Source organism: Palaemon carinicauda, chromosome 5 (genome assembly GCF_036898095.1).
Source record: "Palaemon carinicauda isolate YSFRI2023 chromosome 5, ASM3689809v2, whole genome shotgun sequence".
Classification (NCBI taxonomy): domain Eukaryota; kingdom Metazoa; phylum Arthropoda; class Malacostraca; order Decapoda; family Palaemonidae; genus Palaemon; species Palaemon carinicauda.
Genome location: NC_090729.1, coordinates 72,123,428 through 72,147,180, shown reverse-complemented (window position 1 = coordinate 72,147,180; position 23,753 = coordinate 72,123,428). Strand labels below are relative to the sequence as shown.

At 45.7% G+C, this 23,753-nt stretch overlaps 1 protein-coding gene across 9 annotated transcripts in view; it reads right to left on the bottom strand.

Annotated features, from left to right (window-relative positions):
• LOC137641331 (plasminogen receptor (KT)) overlaps nt 1-23,011 on the bottom strand; it is a 565,134-nt gene extending 542,123 nt beyond the window's left edge. For 8 of the 9 annotated variants that reach the window (XR_011044480.1, XR_011044481.1, XR_011044482.1 and 5 more), the window contains exon 1: nt 22,854-23,011. The gene's annotated coding sequence lies outside the window, so the exon portion shown is untranslated. Of the gene's footprint in view, nt 1-22,822 lie in introns of all 9 variants that reach the window. The other variant, XM_068373772.1, reaches the window with a different exon arrangement.
• Between the last annotated feature and the right edge of the window lie 742 nt (nt 23,012-23,753).

Sequence of the window (23,753 nt, the reverse complement as noted above, 5' to 3'; positions counted from 1 at the left end):
AGGGCCGATAGAAAAAGTATCGAGCCTCCTGTGGGTCACGTCTTGCAGGTAGTGGGCCGTGAAGGTGGTCTGATGCTTCCACACCCCAGCTTGCAGGACCTGCGTCACCGAAAAGTTCTTCTTGAAGGCCAGGGACGTAGCCACGCCCCTGACGTCGTGCGCCCTAGGACGACATGACGGAGGAGGGTCAGGATTCAAAGCCAGATGGATTACCTTACGAATCCAGGCTGAGATGGTATTCCTGGTGACCCTCCTCTTCGTTTCCCCGGTGCTTACGAACAACGCTTGCACCTGGGGGCGGACTGCAGCTGTTCTTTTCAGATACAACCTCAGACTCCTGACTGGGCACAGTAGGAGATGGTCTGGGTCATCTGTTACAGAACGGAGACTCGAAACCTGGAAAGAGTCGAACCTTGGGTCCGGCACTCCCGGGTTCTGAGTCTTAGCCACAAACTCAGGGACGAAGCTGAACGTTACCTCCCCCCATCCCTTTGAATGGGCGACGTCGTAGGAGAGACCATGAAGTTCGCTGACTCGCTTGGCCGAGGCCAAAGCTAGCAGGAACACCGTCTTCCAGGTAAGGTGGCGATCAGAAGCCTGGCGTAATGGTTCGTAGGGAGGTCTCTTAAGAGACCTGAGAACTCGAACCACGTTCCATGGAGGAGCTCTCACTTCCGACTGAGGGCAGGAAAGTTCATAACTCCGTATGAGAAGAGACAGTTCCAGCGAGAAAGAAATGTCCATTCCTTTGAGCCTGAAGGCAAGACGTAAGGCTGAGCGATAGCCTTTCACTGCCGAGACTGAAAGGCGCATTTCTTCCCGCAGATAAACGAGGAACTCCGCTATTGCTGGTAAAGTGGCATCGAGGGGAGAGATACCCCTTCCACGGCACCAACCACAGAAAACTCGCCACTTCGCCAGGTAGACTCCTGCGGATGACTTGCGCAGGTGGCCAGACATCCTTTCCGCAACCTGTTACAAAAATCCTCTCTCTGTGAGGAGATGCTGGATAGTCTCCAAGCGTGAAGCCGAAGCGAAACTACGGCTTTGTGGTAGATGTTGGAGTGTGGTTGTTTGAGTAGCTCGGACGTGGAGGGAGCTCCCTCGGGATCTCCGTGAGGAGTTGCAGAAGGTCCGGGAACCACTCTGCATGATGCCATAGCAGAGCTATCAAGGTCATTGAGAGATTGACCGATGTTCTGGTCTTGTTGAGTACCCTCCTCATCAGACAGAACGGGGGAAAGGCGTACACATTGACGTTGTCCCACCGTTGTTGGAAGGCATCTTGCCAGAGAGCCTTGGGGTCCGGGACTGGGGAGCAGTACAGCGGGAGCTTGGTGTTCAGCACCGTAGCGAACAGATCCACTGTCAGGGAACCCCACAAAGTCAGGTGGTTGGGTGGTTACACCCGTTAAAGGGTGGTACGAGGAATCATTCCCGTTTTCTGTTCTTCAGTTCATCTATGCCCGACCTGTCTCCTGAGGGGAGGTGGGTGGGCCTTCGAATGTATATATAACTGCCAGGTAAGTATTCATAAAACTTTGTTTTATCATAAAAAACTCCATTTTTATGAATAGAACTTACCTGGCAGTTATATATACATAGCTGATTAACACACTTGGAGGAGGGTTATAGACAGTAAACATCGTTGGGGAAACAACCAAAAATGTTGTAGGATAAAAAACACCTTGATTCCTCACCTGCTAAGGTAGCTGACTTCAAAGGTTCCTGCCTCTTGAGTTGCTTTCTCTTAGGAGTGTCAGCCAGGATGTGACCTGCAGTGCTGAAAACACTCAATCGAGTCTGTCAACGAGGTGAGACCAACAATCTGACTAGACTTCAGGACTACCTATTGCCCAATATAAAAAACTGCAACCTTACCAAAACCAACCACCTAACCTTGCAAAGTAGATAAAAATTATCTAACTAGACTGAGGTAACTGTACACAAGTTGACGTCCTCAGACAACCATTAAAAACACCAACCTACGCACAAGTATACAAAACTAAGGTTGAGGGGAGGTAGTAACTCCTTTGCCTAATGCAGAAGCCGTAACTACGTATGGGCCCAAGGTATAGCATTTCTCATAATCCAGTCTCACCTCTCTGAGGTAATGAGAGGCGAACAAAGAGTTGCTCCTCCAGAATGTCGCATCCATAATTTGTCTGACCGACATGTTCTTGCGGTAAGCAAGCGAGGTCGCAATGGCTCTCACTTCGTGAGCCTGCACTTTTAAAAGTCCGAAGTGTTCCTCCTCACACAAGAGATGTGCTTCTCTTATAACTTCCCTCAGGAAAAAAGACGAAGCGTTCTTGGAAAGGGGCTGCTGAGGATCTTTCACAGAACACCACAAGGAGCTAGAAGAGCCTCACACATTTTTTGTGCGAGACAAGTAGGCCTTGAGGGCTCGTACTGGACAGAGGAGCCTCTCTTGCTCTTGACCCACTAGGTTAGTCAAGTTAGGAACCTCAAAGGTCCTTGGCCAGGGCTTTGAAGGGCTCTCGTTCTTGGCGAGGAAGTCTATTCTTAAAGCACAAACTGCCCCATTCAGATTGAAGCCTACCTGCTTTTCAATTGCATGGACTTCACTGTCTCTTTTAGCTGTTGCTAAGGCCAAAAGGAAGAGGGTTTTCTTCGTAACCTCCCTAAGAGGAGCTTGTGAGATAGGCTCAAATCTCTTGGTGCACAGAAATTTAAGAACCACATCAAGGTTCCAAGAAGGGGGCTTTAACTGGACCTTTTTGGTTGTCTCAAAAGACTTCAAGAGGTCATGTAAGTCCTTATCGTGAGACAAGTCCAAGCCTCTATGCCGACTGACTGAAGCGAGCATACTTTTGTACCCCTTGATTGTGGACACAGCCAGCTTAGCGTCCTGCCTGAGGTACAACAAGAAATCAACAATCTGGCTCACAGAGGTAGTGGATGAGGAAATCTTGTGCTTCCTACACCAAGCCCTAAAAGTCTCCCACTTGGACTGGTAGACCCTCTGTGAAGAGACCCTCCTCGCTCTGGCGATAGCTTTCGCAGCTTGCGCTGAAAATCCTCTCGATCTGACGAGCTTCTCGATAGTCTGAAGGCAGTCAGATTGAGAGCGAGGGGGTTTTGATGATACCTCTCGAAGTGGGGTTGTCTGAGCAGCTTTGGACTTGCAGGAAGGCTTCTTGGAAAGTCCATCAACAAGTCCACCACCTCCGTGAGCCATTCCCTCATCGGCCAGAAAGGAGCTATCAGGATCATTCGTCCCGAATCGAGGAGAGCGAATTTCCTGACTACCAGATTGATGATCTTGAACGGGGGGAAGGCATATGTGTCCATCCCCGTCCAATCCATCAAAAAGGCGTCCACCGCTATTGCCTCCTTGTCCGGAACCAGGGAGCAATAGTTGGGGATCCTCTTGGTTAAGTTGGAGGCGAAAAGATCGATGAGGGGTCTCCCCCACAGCCTCCAGAGACTCTGACAGACCTGTTGGTTCAGGGTCCATTCTGTGGGAAGGACCTGCCCTTTCCTGCTGAGCATGTCCGCCCTCATATTTCTCTGTCCCTGTACAAACCTCGTCAGCAGATCTATCTTGTTCTCCTTTGTCCAAAGAAGGATCTCCCTTGCTGTTTCGAACAAAGACAGAGAGTGAGTCCCCCCTTGCTTTCTGATGTAAGCAAGAGCTGTGGTGTTGTCTGAGTTGACCTCCACAATCTTCCCAGACACCGAGTCTTTGAAGGCCTTTAGCCCCAGAAAAATGGCCATCAGCTCCTTGTTGTTGATGTGCCATTCCAGCTGATTTCCTTCCCAATAGCCTGAGACCTCCTTGCTTCCTAGTGTTGCCCCCCAACCTGACTCTGATGCGTCTGAAAACAACACTAGGTCTGGGTTCTTCTTGTGTAAGGAGATCCCTTCCCCTAACAAGGCTGGATCCAGCCAACACTTCAGAAGATTCTTGACTTCTGCTGGAATGGGGAAGGAGAAGGAGTCTTCCTGCGTCTTTCTGTTCCACGTTTTCGAAAGAAAGTGCTGTAGAGGCCTTAGATGGAGTCTCCCCAGAGAGACAAACTGTTCGAGGGAGGGTAGAGTTCCCAGCAAACTCATCCACTCCTTCGCTGAGCACCTCTTCTTGTCCAGGAAACTTCTGACTTTTTCGAGACACTAGGTCTGTCTCTCCTGTGAGGGAGAAGCCCGAAAAAGAACTGAATTCAGAACTATCCCCAAATAGAGAATAGTCTGATTCGGCTTGATCTGAGACTTCTCCCTGTTGATGACCAGGCCTAGATCTTGAGCCATCATAAAAGTATTTCGTAAATCCTCCAGACATTTCTCCCTCGATCGTAAACGAATCAGCCAATCGTCTAGATAGAAGGATATCCTTATTCCCTCTTGATGCAGCCAGCCTGACACATTCGCCATTATCCTGGTGAAGACTTGAGGAGCCGTGCTGAGACCGAAGCAAGGAGCTCTGAATTGGAAGCACTTGCCCTGCATTACAAATCTCAGATACTTCCTTGAAGTCGGATGGATGGGGACATGGAAATACGCGTCCTGCAAGTCGAGGAACACCATCCAGTCCCCTGGACGTACTGATGCCAGCACAGACTGAGTCGTCTCCATGGAGAACTTTGTCTTCTCCACAAAGACGTTGAGAGAACTGACATCCAGGACGGGTCTCCATCCGCCCGAGTTCTTGGGGACCAGAAATAGGCGATTGTAAAAGCCTGGGGAGGATAGACCCCGAACCGGTTCTATTGCTCCCTTGTCTAGCATTTGGTCGACTAGGTCTATTAGGGCCTTCTGTTTCCCCGGATCTGTGTACCGGGCTACTAAGGCCAGCGGAGCATCTGCGAGAGGAGGTTTCTTCAGAAAGGGGATCTTGTATCCTTCCTTGATGACTGAGAGGGACCAGGTGTCCGCCCCTCTCCTCTTCCAAGACTGCCAAAAACCTGACAGTCTTGCGCCCACTGTCTGGAGGAGACGAGCTTCTTTTTCTGGAGCGAGGTCCGAACGAACCCCTGGTAGATCTTGGTCCTGACTCTTGCCTTCTTCCTCTAAAATCTGGTCTTGAAGTAGTCCTGCCCCGAAAGGGCTGCTGGAATTTCTTTTCCTCTCGTTTCGAAGAAGAAGGAGTGGTTGCCAAGGGCTCACGAGCTGAATGATATAATAGGTCTTGGGTGGCTTTTTGGGCCAGCGAAAGCGTAATGTCTCTAACCAGGGACTCGGGAAAAAGATGTTGAGACAGGGGGGCGTAAAGAAGCTCAGACTTCTGCGCAATGGTAACAGACCTTGAAGTAAAAGAGCAAAGCAGAGCTCTCTTCTTTAGGATCCCAGCTGAGAACAGCGCAGCCAACTCATTCGCCCCATCTCTGAGGGCCTTGTCCATACAGGACATAATACTGGTAAGGTCCCGAGTTCCTTCCATCTGGTCAGTTTTCCTTGCCAGAGTCCCTAGCGACCAGTCTAGAAAACTAAAAACCTCAAAGGCTCTAAAAATACCTTTGACGAGATGATCCAGCTCCGACATCGACCACATGACCTTGGCTGAGTTGAGAGCATGCCTTCTAGCCGAGTCCACTAAGCCAGAGAAGTCACGCTTGGAGGAGGAAGGCACTCCCAGACCCAAAGGTTCCCCAGTTTCATACCACATACCAACTTTTGAAGCAAGACGAGCTGGTGGAAACGAGAAGGAAGTCTTAACTGCTTGTCTCCGCTCCTTCATCCAGTCATCAATCTTCGCAAGAGCCTTCTTTGCGGAAATCGACAGTTTCATCTTGATGAAGGCCGACTGTTTCTTGGCCTTCTTTCTGTTAAATTGGGATTGAGGAGATTGAGGGGCAGCAGGTTGGAATTCCTCTCCAAAAAGTTCAAGAAGGGAGCGAGAGAGAACTTTGTAATCTCCAGCAGCGTCGGCAGGTTTATCATCGTCATCAGAGACCTCCTCGAGGTCCTGATCCACATCTGCAACATCCTTCGAACGAGAAGAAGGCTCCTTAGAATCCGACAATGGCAAATCAAAGGAATCGTCCTGCAAAAGATGGCTTGCATCCTGGCGCCCAGCGTTAGAAGAGTCCTTGGAACGAGAGGCAGAATCGTCCTGAAAAAGCAGGCTGGTATCGTCCTGGTGTCGAGAACGAGGGGCGGTATCATCCTGGCGTCGTGAACGAGAGGCGGTATCGTCCCGGCGTCGTGAACGAGAGGCGGTATCGTCCTGGCGTTGTGAACGAGAGGCGGTATCGTCCTGGTGTCGTGAATGGGAGGCGGTATCGTCCTGGCATCGAGAACGAGAGGCAGTATCATCCTGGCATCGAGAACGAGGGGCAGTATCGTCCTGGCATCGAGAACGAAAGATAGTATCGTCCTGGTATCGAGAACGAGAAACCGTATCGTCCTGGTATCGAGAAGAAGTATCGCCTTGTGAAAGCGCACAGTCATCATCCTGGCGCAGAGAGAGATAAGTTTTCTTAGGAGAAGAACTCCGTTCTCTCTTAGAAGTAGACTTCTTAATAAGCAACGAGTCGTCTTTACGTCTATCAGACTGGGCGTGAGGGCGGCTAAATGCTTGCACTAACGTAAAAAGTTGTTCCTGCATGACAGACATAAAGGATTTAGCAACATCAGCTGGGTCTTGCGGTCCCGAAGGGAAGGGTTGACGAATAACACTCGTAGAAGGGGGAGGATCTTCGGCTGTAAAATCCTGACTTGCAGGCTTAGGCTTCGTCCTTTTCACAGGCACGGAGTCGAAATCGTCCTCCAACGGACAAGGTTCATAGCTGCTAGAACCAGGAGAGAAAGAACGAGACAGTTCGTCGCGGTTCCATCTCCTCTTTGTAGGTCTTGACGCTTCAAACTTCCATTTACGTCTGGGAGAATTCGGAGAAGAAATTAACACATCCGACACGTCTTTTCCGTGACGGTCAAGAACAGCCTGGGAATCGGTAACAGGACTGTCTGAGGCGACGGCTGACCAAGGGTAAGTATCTCTCACCCCCTTTTGGTTGTCAACGTACCTTCTCCCTTGGTCCTGGGAGCTTGGTAGAGGTCTAGGCCTAGGGTAATGACAGGTTCGGTCAGTCGCCACCTCCACGGCACTAACACAAGCACTTTCACTATTCTTAACTTTGAAGGCCTCAAAATGATATTTTAATTATAAAATAAATTTTTGAATATACTTACCCGGTGAATATATAATAGCTGAGCCTCTGGCGGCTCGACAGAAAAACACACAAAAACTCGCGAGCGATCGCTATGAAGGTTGCGGGTGTGCCCACTAGCGCCAACTATCGGCCAGATACCGCATATACATGTAAACAGACCCAATTTTTCTCATCCTGCTGGGTCTCTATCGGGGAGGAAGGGGGGGCCTTTAATTTATATATTCACCGGGTAAGTATATTCAAAAATTTATTTTATAATTAAAATATCATTTTTAAATATTTAACTTAGCCGGTGAATATATAATAGCTGATTCACACCCATGGTGGTGGGTAGAGACCAGAGTTAATCAAGTTTACAGCGTATATGCTTAGAGTTTTTGACAGTTATATCATAACAAAACCCAAATATATAAAGGTACCTGGTAAGGAAGTCAACTTAGACGATTACTCTGCCTTATTAGTCTGTCTTCCTCACGAAGCCCAGCGATCCTCTTAGGATGCTGAAAGACTCCCAGAAGCTGAAGTATTAAGGGCTGCAACCCATACAACAGGACCTCATCAAACCCCTAATCTGGGCGCTCTCAAGAAATGACTTTGACCACCCGCCAAATCAATCAGGATGCGAAAGGCTTCTTAGCCTTCCGTAAAACCCAAAAAACAATATTAAAAACATTTCAAGAGCAGATTAAAAAGGATATTGGAATTAGGGTAATGTAGTGGTAGAACCCTCACCCACTACTGCACTCGCTGCAACGAATGGACCCAGTGTGTAGCAGTCCTCGTAAAGAGTCTGGACATCTTTTAAGTAAAATGACGTGAACACTGACTTACTTCTCCAAAAAGTCGCGTCCATAATACTTTGCAGAGATTTATTTTGCTTGAAGGCCACAGAGGTTGCTATAGCTCTAACTTCGTGCGTCTTAACCTTAAGCAAACATCGGTCTTTCTCATTCAAGTGAGAATGAGCTTCTCGTATTAAAAATCTGATAAAATATGACAAAGCATTCTTTGACATAGGCAATGATGGTTTCTTAACTGAGCACCATAATGCCTCATATTTACCTCGTAATGACTTAGTACGAGCTAAATAAAACTTCAGAGCTCTAACAGGACATAATACTCTTTCCAGTTCGTTGCCTACGATCTCTGATAAGCAAGGAATATCAAAAGATTTAGGCCAAGGACGAGAAGGCAGTTCATTTTTGGCCAGGAAACCAAGTTGAAGTGAACAAGTGGCTTTTTCTGTAGAAAAGCTGATGTTCTTACTGAAGGCATGAAGTTCACTGACCCTTTTAGCCGAAGCCAAGTACACTAGGAAAAGTGTCTTGAGGGTGAGATCCTTCAGGGAGGCTGAATGTAATGGCTCAAACCTGTCTGACATGAGGAACCTTAGGACCACGTCTAAGTTCCATCCAGGAGTTGCCAAACAACGTTCCTTAGAGGTCTCGAAAGACTTAAGGAGATCTTGGAGATCTTTATTGTTGGAAAGATCTAAGCCTCTATGTCGAAAGACCGAAGCCAACATGCTCCTGTAGCCCTTAATCGTGGGAGCTGAAAGGGAGCGAACCTTTCTCAGATGTAAAAGAAAATCTGTGATTTGGGCTACAGAGGTACCGGACGAGGACACAGATGCTGACTTGCACCAGTCTCAAAAGACTTCCCACTTCGACTGGTATATTCTAATGGTAGAAGCTCTCCTCGCTCTTGCAATCGCACTGGCTGCCTCCTTCGAAAAGCCTCGAGCTCTTGAGAGTCTTTCGATAGTCTGAAGGAAGTCAGACGAAGAGCGGGGAGGCTTTGATGGACATTCTTTACGTGGGGCTGACGTAACAGATCTACCCTTAGAGGAAGACTTCTTGGAAAGTCTACCAGCCATTGAAGTACCTCGGTGAACCACTCTCTCGCGGGCCAGAGGGTAGCAACCAACGTCAACTTTGTCCCTTCGTGAGAGGCGAACTTCTGCAGTACCTTGTTGACTATCTTGAATGGTGGGAAAGCATATAAGTCCAGAAGAGACCAATCCAGTAGAAACGCGTCTATGTGGATTGCTTCTGTATCTAGGACTGGAGAGCAATAGATTGGTAACCTTTTGGTCAACGAGGAGGCAAAGAGGTCTATGGTGGGTTGACCCCAAGTAGCCCAAAGACTCTTGCCCACGTCCTTGTGGAGGGCCCATTCCGTGGGTATCACCTGACCCCTCCGACTGAGACAGTCTGCCAAGACGTTCAAGTCCCCCTGGATGAATCTCGTCAACAGGGAGATGCCTCGATTTCTTGACCATAAGAGAAGGTCCCTTGCGATCTCGAGCAGCGTAAAGGAGTGTGTGCCTCCTTGCTTGGAGATGTACGCTAAAGCTGTGGTGTTGTCTGAGTTGACCTCTACCACTTAGTTTCGAAGAAGCTTTCGAATATCATCAAGGCCAAGTGGACTTCTAATAGCTCCTTGCCGTTGATGTGCATGCTCTTCTGACTTGAGGTCCACAGACCCGAGCATTCCCGACCATCCAGGGTCTCACCCCAACCCAAATCCGACGCGTCTGAGAACAACACTTGGTTTGGGTTCTTGACTGCTAGGGATAGTCCCTCTCTCAGACTGATATTGCTGTCCCACCATTTCAGGCATGCCTTTACTGGTTCGGAGACTGGGAATGATACCGTCTCTAATGTCTTGTCCTAGTTCCAGTGAGAGGCTAGATGGAACCGGAGAGGCAGAAGGTGTAGTCTCCCTAGTGAGACAAACTGCTCCAGGGATGAGAGAGTCCCTACGAGACTGTTCCAACTCCTGACTGAACAAACGTTCTCTTTTCAGCATTAGTTGGACTTCGAGCAGGGCTTGTTCTATTCGGGTGGCAGACGGAAAAGCCCGAAAAAACTGGACTGCGAATCTCCATCCCCAAATATAGAATAATCTGGGATGGGATCAGTTGGGACTTTTAGGTTGACCAAAAGTCCCAACTCCCTGGCCAGACTCAACGTCCAATGTAGATCCGGCAGACAGCGAAGACTGGACGATGCTCTGAGAAGCCAGTCGTCCAAGTACAGGGAGGCTCGGATCCCCGATAGATGGAGGGATTTTGCCACATTCCTCATGAGCCTCGTAAACACGAGAGGAGCAGGACTGAGGCCAAAGCACAGGACTCGAAACTGGTACCCCACATTCCTGTAAACAAACCTCAGAAACGGTTGGGAATCCGGGTGTATAGGAATGTGGAAGTATGCCTCCTGAAGGTCGAGAGAGACCATCCAGTCGCCTTCCATTAATGCTGTCAAGACAGCCTGGTAGACTTCATCGTGAAGTTTGTCTTGACAATGAACACATTGAGCGCATTTGCCTCTTACGTACTCCTGCAGTGAACATGGCTGCCAGATCATTGGAGCCATCCCTGAGGGACTTGTTCTTGCAGAGAACGTGGCTGTCAGATCATTGGAGCCATCCCTGAAAGCCTTGTTTATGCATGACATAATTGTACAGCAAAACTTCAAACGCTCGAAAAAAAACTCCTAACAGGAGATGGTCTAGCTCTGAAGTCGACCATAAAAACTTGGAGCGTCTCATGGCCAGGCGCCAGGGAGAGTCTATGAGGTTTGAGAAGTCTATCTGGGCAGAGGCAGGAACTCCCAAGCCGAGAACTTCTCCCGTGTCATATCAGACTCTCGCTCTATAAGCCAGCTTAAAAGTAGGGAAAGCAAAGGCTGTCTCCCCCAAACTCCTCCTGGTGATTAACCAGTCGCCTAGCAAACGTAAAGCTCTATTAGAAGAGCGAGAGAGCACTAGCTTATAAAACAACGGCTTCGAAGTAGCTAGGCCTAGTGTAAACTCTGACGTTTAGGCGAACGAGGAGCAGCAGTTACAAAAAGATCCGGACAAAGATCCTTAAAAATCAGCATGATTTATTTAAAGTCCATAGAGGGCTGAGCAGCTTTAGGCTCCCCTCCGTCTGACAGAGTCCTGAAACCATAGAGGGAACGTCTGTTCGCTGATCAAGTCCTCTCGAACCCATAAGTCGTACGACATTACTTCTCCCCTGGGCTTGGGAGCTTGCAAGAGGTCTCGGACTAGGCGAACGACAGGCACGAACAGACGAACCCTCGGTCGCAACACTGATAACACTTTGCGCAATTATCACTTTATCACTACAATTTTCTGTTTTGCACTTACTTCACTGAAATCAAATTTTTCAACAATTCACATTAGGTATGAATAAAACTGATTTCTACCTGAAGCACGCAATTCTACCCTCATCAAAAGGTTATAATTGCGAAATCAGTCATATAATGTAAGCACATTAATACAAGCAAAAAACAGTAAACATATATTAAGATAAAAAGATCAGTGGCTGGGAAGGAGACTAAACACTAGTTCATTCAAAACTACGTTTTCAATCTCTCACCGTACAGTGCCTTGGGACGAGAATAAAAACTAAAAACGTTTTATCCTTTCTCCCCGTACAGAGACTAGGGACGAGAGTAAAAAACTGACTCGAGAACAACGTTACTCGCTTGGGACGAGAATAAAGATCGGAACGTTCTCTCTTCCTCTCTCTCTCTCCGTCTCTCTCTCTCTCTCTCTCTCTTGATTTCGCACCGAAGAGAAGAGCCCACTTACCTTTCGTCAATAAACAGGTTATTTGACCAAAGGAAAAAACTGAAAGGTTTTTCAATTAACAAGTTCCTTTAAAATAGTATTTAAAACATTTAAGCTTTGAAAGAAGAATGAACAAAACGTCAGAATCGATTTACTCTTTCTGCAAAGTGAAACCGTGATTCTCTCTCTCTCTATCGTAACGATAGAGCGCAAACTGCGTAGCATAAATAAACTAAACGTTAGTTCATCTTTGAAACAGTACGAGGACTATTCAAAGAAAATCTTTCATAAAATATCTACTAAAAAATATTCATTTAATAAGTTTTAAATCATTTGCTCTGTAAAAGTTATTTACGATTGAAAGGGCTCAACGTTGTTTAACTTCGGTTTCCAAGTTAGGACCGCCTACTCTCGGATTAGAGGAGGAATAGGAAAGGTCGCATATAAACAAATCATTAAAATTTATCTTGATGTTTACTATAAATGGAAAGCTAATCGAAGAGGCCTAATAAAGGCGGTTGAGATATAAAATATATAGAGGAAAATCTATAATTTATAACGTGATAAGATAATTGCTAAAAGACAAAAACACACTTCCGTACTAAGGGAAGGGTCGGCCATTTAAAAGTCAAAGAAAGTCCAAAAAACAATCCAAAGTCATCAAAAATTAAATCTATCCAAAAACGAGTTCAAGATTTAAGTTGAAGATAAAACACCTGCACTGCGAAAGCTCAAACCAAAAGGAAGTACTTCACCAAATATGTTGAGAAAACTCCAGGTTATACAGCGAGTATTGATACGTCTTGTCGTTAAGGCCGACAGAGAAAAATTGGGTCTGTTTACATGTATATGCGGTATCTGGCCGATAGTTGGCGCTAGTGGGCACACCCGCAACCTTCATAGCGATCGCTCGCGAGTTTTTGTGTGTTTTTCTGTCGAGCCGCCAGAGGCTCAGCTATTATATATTCAACGGCTAAGTTAAATATTTAAAATTGTTCTTTAATGGCCTTCAACTCGGCAGCCAAACTAGCGTACCGAGGGTCATCCGCAGATACGGATCCTGTAGGAGGGGCAGGAGTTACTAACTCTAAGGGAAGGATCAACTTCCAAAGAGGAATAAATTATAGGTTGAAAAGATAAATCTACACTAAGTTCGTCTTCCTTTCCACTAACAGACTTAGATTTAGACCTAGAAGCTCTCCTAACTCTACCGAGCTCTAGTTTACGCACATAGTGCTTCATAATCAACCAATCCTTTTCATCCAAAACTTTACATTCCCCGCACCTATTATTAAGGGCACATTCAAAACCCCTACAATTCAAACACACGGTGTGAGGGTCTACCGCCATTTTTGGTAGTCTCACCTTACATTCTTCATTCGCACAGACACGGAAATGACTTTTTTCACTCATAATGATAACAGCAAAAAAGCAAAGAAATAACAAAATCACGGTTGCCAAAACCCCAAATCAGTGTACTTCACCAAATAGCAGACTGGAACAGCAAAAACAGGGGAAGCGAAGAAAAACTCTTAATGACGGACCAACGTGTTAGCGATCCGCCTGGCAGAGATGAATTGAAGAACAGAAAACGGGAATGATTCCTCGTACCACCCTTTAACGGGTGTAACCACCCAACCACCACAAGGCGGTTGCCGCGTTTAGAAAAATTCTACCGAAAGTAGAGATTATTAGCTATGTATATATAACTGCCAGGTAAGTTCTATTCATAAAACATGTAATTCAACTAAGAATGTTACTAATCGTAAGAACGAATGAACCCCGAAGGGAAGCGTTCTACACAGAGGCTGAAAAGTTAACAAATGCAATTAGATTAAATAAAAAATAATTAAGACAAAATAAACGGAAGCAAATCAACCCGCAACGGGAAGGAAGCTACCATAATACATAATAATAATAAAAAGGGTGAACGAACTCAAGGAGAGAGAGAGAGACCGTAGTCAAACAAAACTCCCAAGTTCCCCACGCTGATAGACCAAGTTCCCCGTAGGAAAGGAGGAACAGCGGAGAAACCTAATAGTACGTAGAGTCCAGCGATGACGATTCCCCACGGTGCCCGCCGAAGGGAAACCGAAGAACCAAGGGAGAGATTGCGACCCATGAAAAGTTACCGGTAGTGGCCTGAGACCACACGGAGAAGTTGTCGTACAATGAGTGGACTTCCTACACACACACACAGCACTCACACTGAAAAGGAAACTTACTGTATTTCTATACTCAAATATATACATAAACATAAGAAAGTATACATGTATATTAAGTATAAGAAAAGTAAGTAATTAGTAAGACAAAGCATTAATGGCTGCCATGTGAGGACGGGACAGAGACGTCTGTTCATTGTCCGAGCCAAAAGTGAAGTGAAGCAGTTCACCGGTGTGTGAGGGGGAAGGGTAGCTAGCTACCACTCCCCTACCCCCCTGCTAACTAGCGCGGGGGTAATACACCCTCGTTAAAATCTAATGGCTCGTCATTTCAGCTACGCCGAAAGTAAACCCTATGTAAATAGCGTGGTTTGTATTTCGGTTACGGAACAAACATACGTTACCGCTATCACACCGTTGGCCCCTACAGTGAGGACATAAGGTGTGGGGATCAGTGTCGATGGCCGACATAAAGGTCCCACAAGGGCGGCCAGGTAATCCAGGACACGTACGCATATCAAAATAATAGAGGCCAACTTCAAACACACTCTGTAGAAAAGAGAAAGCAAAAACAGATTAAAGGCAGTCAAGAGAGGGAGAGAGCAGACACGTCTGATCGCTTCCCGAGCCAAAAGCAAAGTGAAACACTCACTAGTGTGTGAGGGGGGGGGTAAGCAAACTACCCCTCTCTATCCCCCGCTAACTAGTGGTGGGGTAGTAAACCCTCGTTAAAATTCTTATGGCTCGTCATTCGGCTACGCCGAAGTAATTACCCTATGTAAATAGCGTGGTTTGTATTTCAGTTACGGAACAAACCCTTGTTCCGGGCGCACTCTAGGAACAAATTGACCACCTGACCAAACAAAAGATTGCGGAAGATCGACGACCAATCTCCACATACAACCATAACTTTACGAGTTCCAAGAGAAAGAAAAGGGGTACTGTATTAGGAAAATGGGAACGTAGTGGTAGATCACTCACCTACTATCGCATTTGCTGCCACGAATGGACCCAGCGTATAACAGTCCTCATAGAGAGTCTGAACATGTTTCAAATAATGAGATGCGAATACGGACTTACTCCTCCAAAAGGTCGTATCCATCAAACTTTGCAGAGAACAGTTCTGTTTAAAAGCCACTGAAGTCGCTACCGCTCTGACTTCATGTGTTTTCACTTTGAGAAACCTCTGATCCGCCTCATTACAATGGGCGTGAGCTTCTCGAATTAACAGTCTAATGAAAAAGGATAAGGCATTCTTTGACATGGGCAGTAAGGGTTTTCGCACTGCACACCACAGAGCGTCTGAGTCGCCTCTCAGACTCTTAGTTCTGTCCACATATAGCCGTAATACTCTTACCGGACAGAGCACCTTCTCCAACTCGTCTCCCACACATCATAAAGATTAGGGGTCTCGAAGGATTTGGGCCATGGGCGGGTAGGATTCTCACTATTTGCCAAAAACGCTAGTTGTAAGGAACAAATGGCTTTTCCATCCCGAAAACCAAAGGGTCCTGCTTAAAGCGTGAACTTCACTTACTCTTTTAGCAGTGGCTAGACTAACCAGAAACAAAGTCTTCAAGGTTAGATCCTTAAAAGAAGCCTAGTGTAAAGGCTCAAATCTGTCACTCATGAGGAATTTAAGCACCACATCCAAATTCCAGGCAATAGACGTTGATTGTCTTTTCTTGGTGGTATCAAAAGACATAAGCAGGTCTTGCAGATCCTTATTATTGGAGAGGTCTAAGTTCCTGTGCCTAAAAACCGTAGCCAACATACTTCTGTAACCTTTGATTGAAGAGGACGAGAAGTTGTTTATTTCTGAGGTCTAGGAAGAAATCTGCTATCTGAGTTAGAGAGGTACTGGATGAAGAAATCGCGTTAGCCCTACACCATTCTCTGAACAACTCCCACCTGGACTGATACACCCTGATGGTGGAAGACCTCCTTGCTCTCGCAATAGCTTTGGCTGCCTTCTTCGAAAAACCTCTAGCTCTAACGAGTTTTTCGATAGTCTGAAGGCAGTCAGAAGTAGAGCTCGGAGGTTTAGGTGGTTTCGAGCCAAGTGAGGTTGTCTGAGAAGATCTGGTCCTAAGGGAAGGCTTCTCGGGAAATCTACCATCCATTCCAGTACCTCTGGAAACCAGCTCCTTGACGGCCAGAACGGAACTATCAGTGTCATCCTGGTTTCCTCGTGGGATCCGAACTTCTGTATCACCTTGTAAAGGATCTTGAATGGAGGGAATGCATAGACCTCCATGTGTGACCAATTCATTAGGAAAGCGTCTATGTGAATGGCTTCGGGATCCAGTACCGGAGAGCAGTAACACTCCAGTCTCTTTGTCTTTGCGGTTGCAAAGAGATCTACGAGAGGACGACCCCATAACTGTCACAGACTTTTGCAGATGTCTTGGTGTAATATCCACTCTGTGGGGAGAATCTGACCCCTCCTGCTGAGTCTGTCTGTACTCACACTGTTGACCCCTTGAATAAACAGAGTTAAAAGTGTCACTTTCCTTTCCTCTGCCCATATAAGAAGAGGTCTTGCTATCTCATACAGAGTCCATGAGTGGGTCCTGCCTTGCTTTGTTATATAGGCCAGAGCTGTAGTGCTGTCCGCATTGATTTGGACTACTTTGCCCCGGATATGCTTTTTGAATCCTTTGAGGGCCAGATGTATTGCCAGAAGTTCCTTTTGATTTATGTGGAGAGCTGTTTGCTCCACTGTCCACGTTCCCAAGAGCTCCTTCTTCCCCAGTGTTGCCCCCCACCCCAAGTTTAAGGCGTCGGAACACAACACAAGGTCTGGGATCTTCTGATGTAAAGACAAGCCTTCCTTCAGTCTGTGCTCGCTGTTCCACCACTGAAGATGTGACTTTATGGAGTCCGTGATGGGAACGCTTTCCAATGTCGATTGAGATGAAACTGAAGAGGGCATAAATGTAACCTCCCTAGAGTCACGAACTTCTCTAATGATGAGAGTGTCCCTGTCCCCAGAAGGCTCATCCATTCCCTTACGGAACTGAGGTCCTTCTTCAAAAAAGCTTGGATTTTTTGGAGAGCTGATTGTATCCTCACAGGCGACGGAAAAGCCCGAAAACTCCGACTGCGAATCTCCATCCACAAATAAAGAATCTCCTGGGATGGAGTCAGTTGCGATTTTTTCGAACTCATTAGGAGGCCCAGTTCCTTGGTTAATTCCAGTGTCATTCTCAAGTCCTTCAAACAGCAATCAGCTGAGGAGGCTCTTATCAGCCAATCGTCCACGTACAGGGAGGCCCTGATTCTTCTCAAATGCAGCATGCTTGCTACATTCAGCATGATCGTGGTGAATAATAGAGGAGCCGTGCTGAGACCGAAACATAGAGCTCTGAATTGGAAGACCTTGTTTCCGTCCATGAATCTCAGATAACATCTGCAGCTGGGATGTATTGGAATATGGAAATAGGCGTCTTTCTAATGATACCATCCAATCGCCCTTCCTTACCGCCGCCAGAACCGTCTTCTGAGTCTCCATCATAAACATCGTGTTCTGGACGTAACCATTTAGAACACTTACGTCCAGAACCGGTCTCCATTCCCCCAAACTCTTGGGAACTAAGAAGAGTCGGTTGTAAAACCCCGGAGATGTTACATCTTGCACTTCCTCTATTGCTCGTTTCTCTAGTAATAGAGACATCTGGAGTTGTATGGCTTGCTTCTTCGGTCCCTCCCTGTATTTGGGCGAAAGATCCACCGGATATGTGACTAGTGGAGGAATTGATAGGAATGGAATCTTGTAACCCTCTTTTAACACTTGGACGGACCAGGGGTCCGCTCCATTCCTCTCCCAGGCCTTCCAGAAGTAATTCAGCCTGGCACCTACTGCTGTCTACCTCGGCCGGTCTTGGTTCCTCTCCTCCTAGGTTTTCTCCCGTCTGGTTTGAAAGAACCCCTTCCGGTAGGTTTACCACGAAAGGACTGAGAAGGTCGTACCCCAGAAGAACTTTCCTTAGGTTTACGAGATGAAAAGGCACACAGTAGAACTTTCCTGGCTGTATTGGCCACCAAGTCATGAGTGGCCTTCTGGGTGAGAGCAGTGGCAACTTCCCCTACCAACTCTTGCGGAAATAAAGTAGCTGACAAAGGAGCGAATAGAAGCTCCGATTTCTGGTAAGGAGAAACTCCCACCGAGAGAAAGGAACACATAGTAGCCCTCTTATTAATTACTCCAGCTGTGAACAGAGCAGCTAACTCGTTAGAGCCATCCCTCACACCTTTGTCCATGCAGGACATCAAATGAACAAGGCCACTAGTATCTGTGCCTTTCATTTCGGAGACCCTCTTTCTCAAGGCTCACAATGACCAGTTTAGATAATTTAGAACTTCAAAGGCCCTGAATAGACCCTAAGTAAATGGTAAAACTCTGCCATTGACCACCATACCTTTGTTTTTCTTAAGGCCAGACGACGAGAAGAATCTACCAAACTCGAGAAATCCCCCTGGGCAGAAGTAGGAAATCCCAAGCCCAGCACTTCACCAGTCTCGTACCAAACACTGGATTTAGAAGTCAATCTTGCGGGCGGAAAAGCAAAGGCCGTTTTGCCAATAGTCCTCTTTGAGTCCATCCAGGAACCCATTAACTTCAAGGCTCGTTTAGAAGAGCGTGAGAGAACCATCTTAGTATAAATAGGCACTTTCGTTGCCTTCCCTAAGATAAATTCTGATGGAGGAGAACAAGGAGCCACAGGGGTAAAATGTTCAGGAAAAAGGTCTGAAAATTAACATCAATTTCCTAAGATCAACAGAATGCTGATAATGTTTGTCTTCTTCTTCCTCAGAAACGGCTTCTAATGGTTCATCCATGTCAGAATTCTCTTCAAGTTCATCTACTGGCAGTGCAGCAGCTGCTGCAGCCTGAACCGAAGGATCAACGTATGAATGAGGCCGCTTGCCATGATCAATAACTGTTTCTATTTGACGTCCACTAGATTTACGAATAAAATCGCCTTTAGTTTGGGGAACAGTCTCCAACTGAAGCAGAGAGGTCGAGGTTGACTAGTGTGTGACGCCATGGATGGGTTGACACTCGACGTCAATGGTCAACTGACGAGTGTCGTCACGTGGACGCCTAACGTCCGCTTGCTGTTGAATGGACCAACGCTCTGTGTCCGGAGTCAACTGCCGAGTGCCGCTGTGTGGACACCTAGCGTCCACTTGCTGTTGACGCCGATGCTCTATGCCGTCATGAGTAGACTGGTGATGGTCGTCCCTTGCTGTTGACGCTGACGCTTATTCGCGTCATGAGTCGACTGCTGAGAGTTGTCACGGTAACGCATTGCGTCCACTTGTCGACGCCGCCGTTCCTCGTCGCGTTCATAAGTCGACTTCTGTTTGGCAACAACTCTCTGACGTGACTCATCTAAATCAACCTGCTATTGAACACTGCGAATGGGAGACCGTCTGTGCGATAACACGTCAGCACTAGAGACAACAGGCTGCCTGTGCGACAACTGGTCTGACATCTGACGCCCAACCACACTGCCAACCGCAGGTTGATAAGACTGCATGAACGACGAAAGCTGTTGTTTCATGTCCAAAAGCATAGACCACTTAGGATCGTTAGTCTGTAATACATTGGACTCTTTTTCTAAAGGGATATCAATATCACTATCACCACGCTTTTCGGGTGACGAAAGTCAGTCTGAAGGAAGCGGCGGAGCATGAATAGTAACATCAGCAACAGGCACAAACTCTGAATCGGTAACACATCGACTCGTACACCGTGGTCTGAGCATTTCGCAGGCGTGCAAGCGTCGGGAGAAAGGAAACACTCAGGCGTATCCCAAGTACTACAGCCTGTTCGTGCAGGCGATTCTTGACGCTGAACAACGGCGTGCGATCTTTTGAGCGGTCTGGACACGTGACGCTAGGTTTCACTACCGGAACCTTCATCGGAGGACGGTGATAACGTACCAACCTCATCTTTCCTACGATGAGGGTGAACGACCTGTGCTACGGCAGCAGGAACGTTCGAGGGGACGTCTGCACGACTGATGAAGCTTCTCGTTCCCTTTTGCCGTCCGACATTACTTCTCTTATGGGTTCGGGAGCTCGAAAGAGGTCGTAGACTGGACGAACGACAAGATCGGGCAGACTCACCCTCCACAACACTGAACACATTCGAAACACTTCTCACATTTCCTTCAGAGTCACGATTTTTCAGTACCTTGATTTCGGAAAAAATTTGAATTCTATCCGCCGCTATAGACTCAACTGTTTCACTGAGAGCCTGAATAGCGGTAAACATGTCCTTCAAAGAAGGTTCCTTCGGTTGCTGATCTACCACTACGGAGGAAGGAATAGGATCACTTACATTAGGCGAGGTTAAATCAACAGTGTGAAGAACTACGCCTAACCTTGTCCCTCTCTAATCTCTTAACATAACGTTCATATGTTACCCATTCATTTTCTGTTAATGAAAAACATTCATTACACCGATCTCCAAAAGAACATGGTTTTCCCTTACATTTAATACAAACATTGTGTGGGTCTATAGAACCCTTAGTGAGTCGAGTACGATACCCTTCACTAACACACTTACGAATTACAGGGGAGGGGTCGGCCATATTGAAAAGTTAAGAGAAAGACCGACAACATAAAACAAAGGTTAAATTAATAAATATAAGCCCAAACAAAAAGATTTCAAGATTAAATGAAACAGAAACCAATTAAGCGATAGCCCAAACTCAAAAAATGTTGTACATCACCAAATAACGTCCAAACAGAGTAATAAAGCGAGAGAGAATTTCTAATATGAGAGCCAGCTATGGCGGCAGAAAAAGATCTGAAGCCTGTGGGTATAGTTCTATTACCTGTTGTACCGCGAGGGCGCTAGTGTACACCTGGCATATCTACGATAGCTGCGCAAGATTCTGAAATTTCTGCCGGGGCGTCAGGAGACTTTAGCCATTCTTATATAACCAGCGGGTAAGTTTTATATTTAAAAATAGGGTAAATGTCTAGGAGAAGGCCGCACCCGTTTTTCAAGTATTAACGACAAAAAAAGGCAAAAAACAACCAGATTATTGTTGCACATCGCATAGAAACATGAGGAAATGAATAAAAAAGAAACTAAGACTTAACTCTTACACATAAAATGTAAGCATAAACCTACTACTACAATTATGGGGGACACCAGTGGGAAGCGGGGTTTTTGGGTGGGGGAGGAGGTGAAAAGTGATTTATCGGGGCACTACCGAACCTAATACAACCAACTAACCTACCTTGGAGGAGTTCTACCCCTACCTAGGCCTACCGGGGGGGAGGGGGGGGGCTCCGCGACCCCCCCTTAAGGCCACATTGATTTTCAGGGCACCACCGAACCTAATACACCCACCTAATCTAGCCTACGGGCCCTGTACCCCTACTGGGGGGGGGGGGATAGCCCCCACCCCTACGACCCCCCCTTAAGGACACTACCTATCACATCCATCAAACCAAATCCAAAGTGATGGTACTGCTGTATACATGGTTATACTATCACCATTATAATATACTCCATAAATTAATGAAGCTTACCTTAAACTGTTGATTCATAAAGATGTGCTGTTGCTTTGAGAAAAACGTAAAGCCGTTGGGAAGGTTCCTTGACATGCAGGGCAATTCTTATTTTGTAAAATTAAATTCTCTCTGGCAAAAATCCACTAGTTTTTCAATAATCCCCGAATAAGTTACAACAAATTCATTGTAAGTTAGGAAACAGTCAGGACAAGAAGATGGAATTTCAACTTCTTGTGCAACATGAGATGACATGCTTGCTATGGCCTCCATGTCTAAGAACGAAATGAAATGCCTGGGTAAGATAATGTATTGTCGCGCTGTGATTGGCCAAACATGTATGACGTCAGAGTGGATAGGCGCTGTGATTGGCCAAACGTGTAAGACTTCATAGTGGACTAGTTTGTCTGCGGATTATAGTGGTTACAGGGCTCATTTGAGCAAAAACAAGACACAGTCAACAATAACAACAGACTTAGAAAAATCTGGTTGGAAGACAAGAGTAGCGTGAGTTTGATCGTCGATTTTTCGACTATTATTGATTTTCACTAAATTATCTCACTGGTATACCATTATTTACATACATTCCTACACATTTTAGTAAAAATAAATTGAATATCACTGATATCTTCATGCGGCCCTCTCCTAGAAATTAACCAAAAAGGTAGTCTTTATATATATAAGGGGGTCCAGAAACTCATGAACGGGTGGTTTGCCCCAATAATCATGTTCATAAATGCATAAAACACAAGATAGCGAGTAGGAAAAATATATGGTTCCAGTATTTGGCTAGAAATTAAAGTATCATATATTTACCCAAATTACACAGGCATAGTTTAGAATTTTATCAGCAACAAAATACATTGGTGAAGAAACCAAAATATGTCAAATTTTCAACAGTGTGCCTTTCAGAGATATTACTACATTTGAAGAGTTAGACACGGTATGTGCAGTGAGTTTAGATGAGTAGGTGGGGCACTGGGTAAGGACATTGGATCCTAGGTTGAGTTACCTTGGCCATTCCAGCTAGGTTAACCTTGGTCAATCAAGCTGAGTCAACCTTGGCCATTCAGGATAGGTTAATCTTTACTGTTCAGGCTATGTGAACCTTGGCTATGTCAGCATTGGTCCTTCAGGCAAGGTTAACCTTGGTCATTAAGGATATGGTGGCTTAACCTTGAATAATCAGGCTTGGTCGACCTTGGCAAGTCAAGATAAGTCAACCTTGGTCAGTTCGACTATGTTACCCTTAGTCAGTCTAGTAGTAGTAGGTCAACTTTGGAAATTCAGGCCATGTTAACCTAGGCAATTCATATTGGAACAAGGCTAAAGTTTGCATATACTAACAAATCTAATATATTGCTTACAAGCTGCTCTACGGTACAGACGATAGGCGATAATGCTTACCTAAAACAGAAATTAAAAATCCAAAACTCACTCTACTAGTAAGCAGCTCCTTCCCACGTTCACACCAGAGTCTACTTGGCAAACAATATCAAAACAAGAGGAAAGGACCCGGGAAAGGAAAATTATTATGCGATCGAGGAGCACCCATCAGCTGTTCAGCCATAACGACACTCGCTACGACGTGCGATCTTTGGCGTTGACATTTCGCAACCATCAACAAACAGGATTTTGGAGGCGTTCTCTTTTTCAAAGTAGAGATTTTATTTCTCTATTTTTTTATTGTTCCTCGGTATCATTTCTTATAGTTATCTTGTGAAAAATTAAAAAGTAGAATATATAGAAGGAAGTTTATTATGAGTAATTATGTTATATATTCACATTATTTGCATGTTGAAGATATTACAGATAAACGCAATGAATTTTGAGCCATTGAAGGATGACAATTTTATTTCTCGATTGATGACACAGAGTCAGCAAAAAAGAAATTAATCGATCCCTTAACCAGATTTAAGTAATATATTGCATTTAAGAAACTAAAATTAATTGAAAATAATATTGAATTCATGCTGGTTGGAGGAAAATAAGTTAGGAAGTCTTGGTGACATTCAATTAAATATTATTGATTGATCCACATAACCTAAGTTTATTATTTGGTTGCAATTCGTTTTTCAGTTCTCAAATAAATGATACATTAGGGAATACTGGATTCAACCGGGAAATGTTTTATCTTGAAAATATCTCGATTAGTGTCCCGTTAAGAAATTTATGATTAACTGTCTCACTGACATCTCTCTACATAGAAAAGTTACAAAATATAACAAACACGGTGGCAGGTTAATAAAAATAGTCGGAATAGGAAAATGTCTTTTTTGATTAAGCTGTGCTCTTTGATCATCTAAGCTGGTATCTGAACAAAGATCTGGCAGTAATT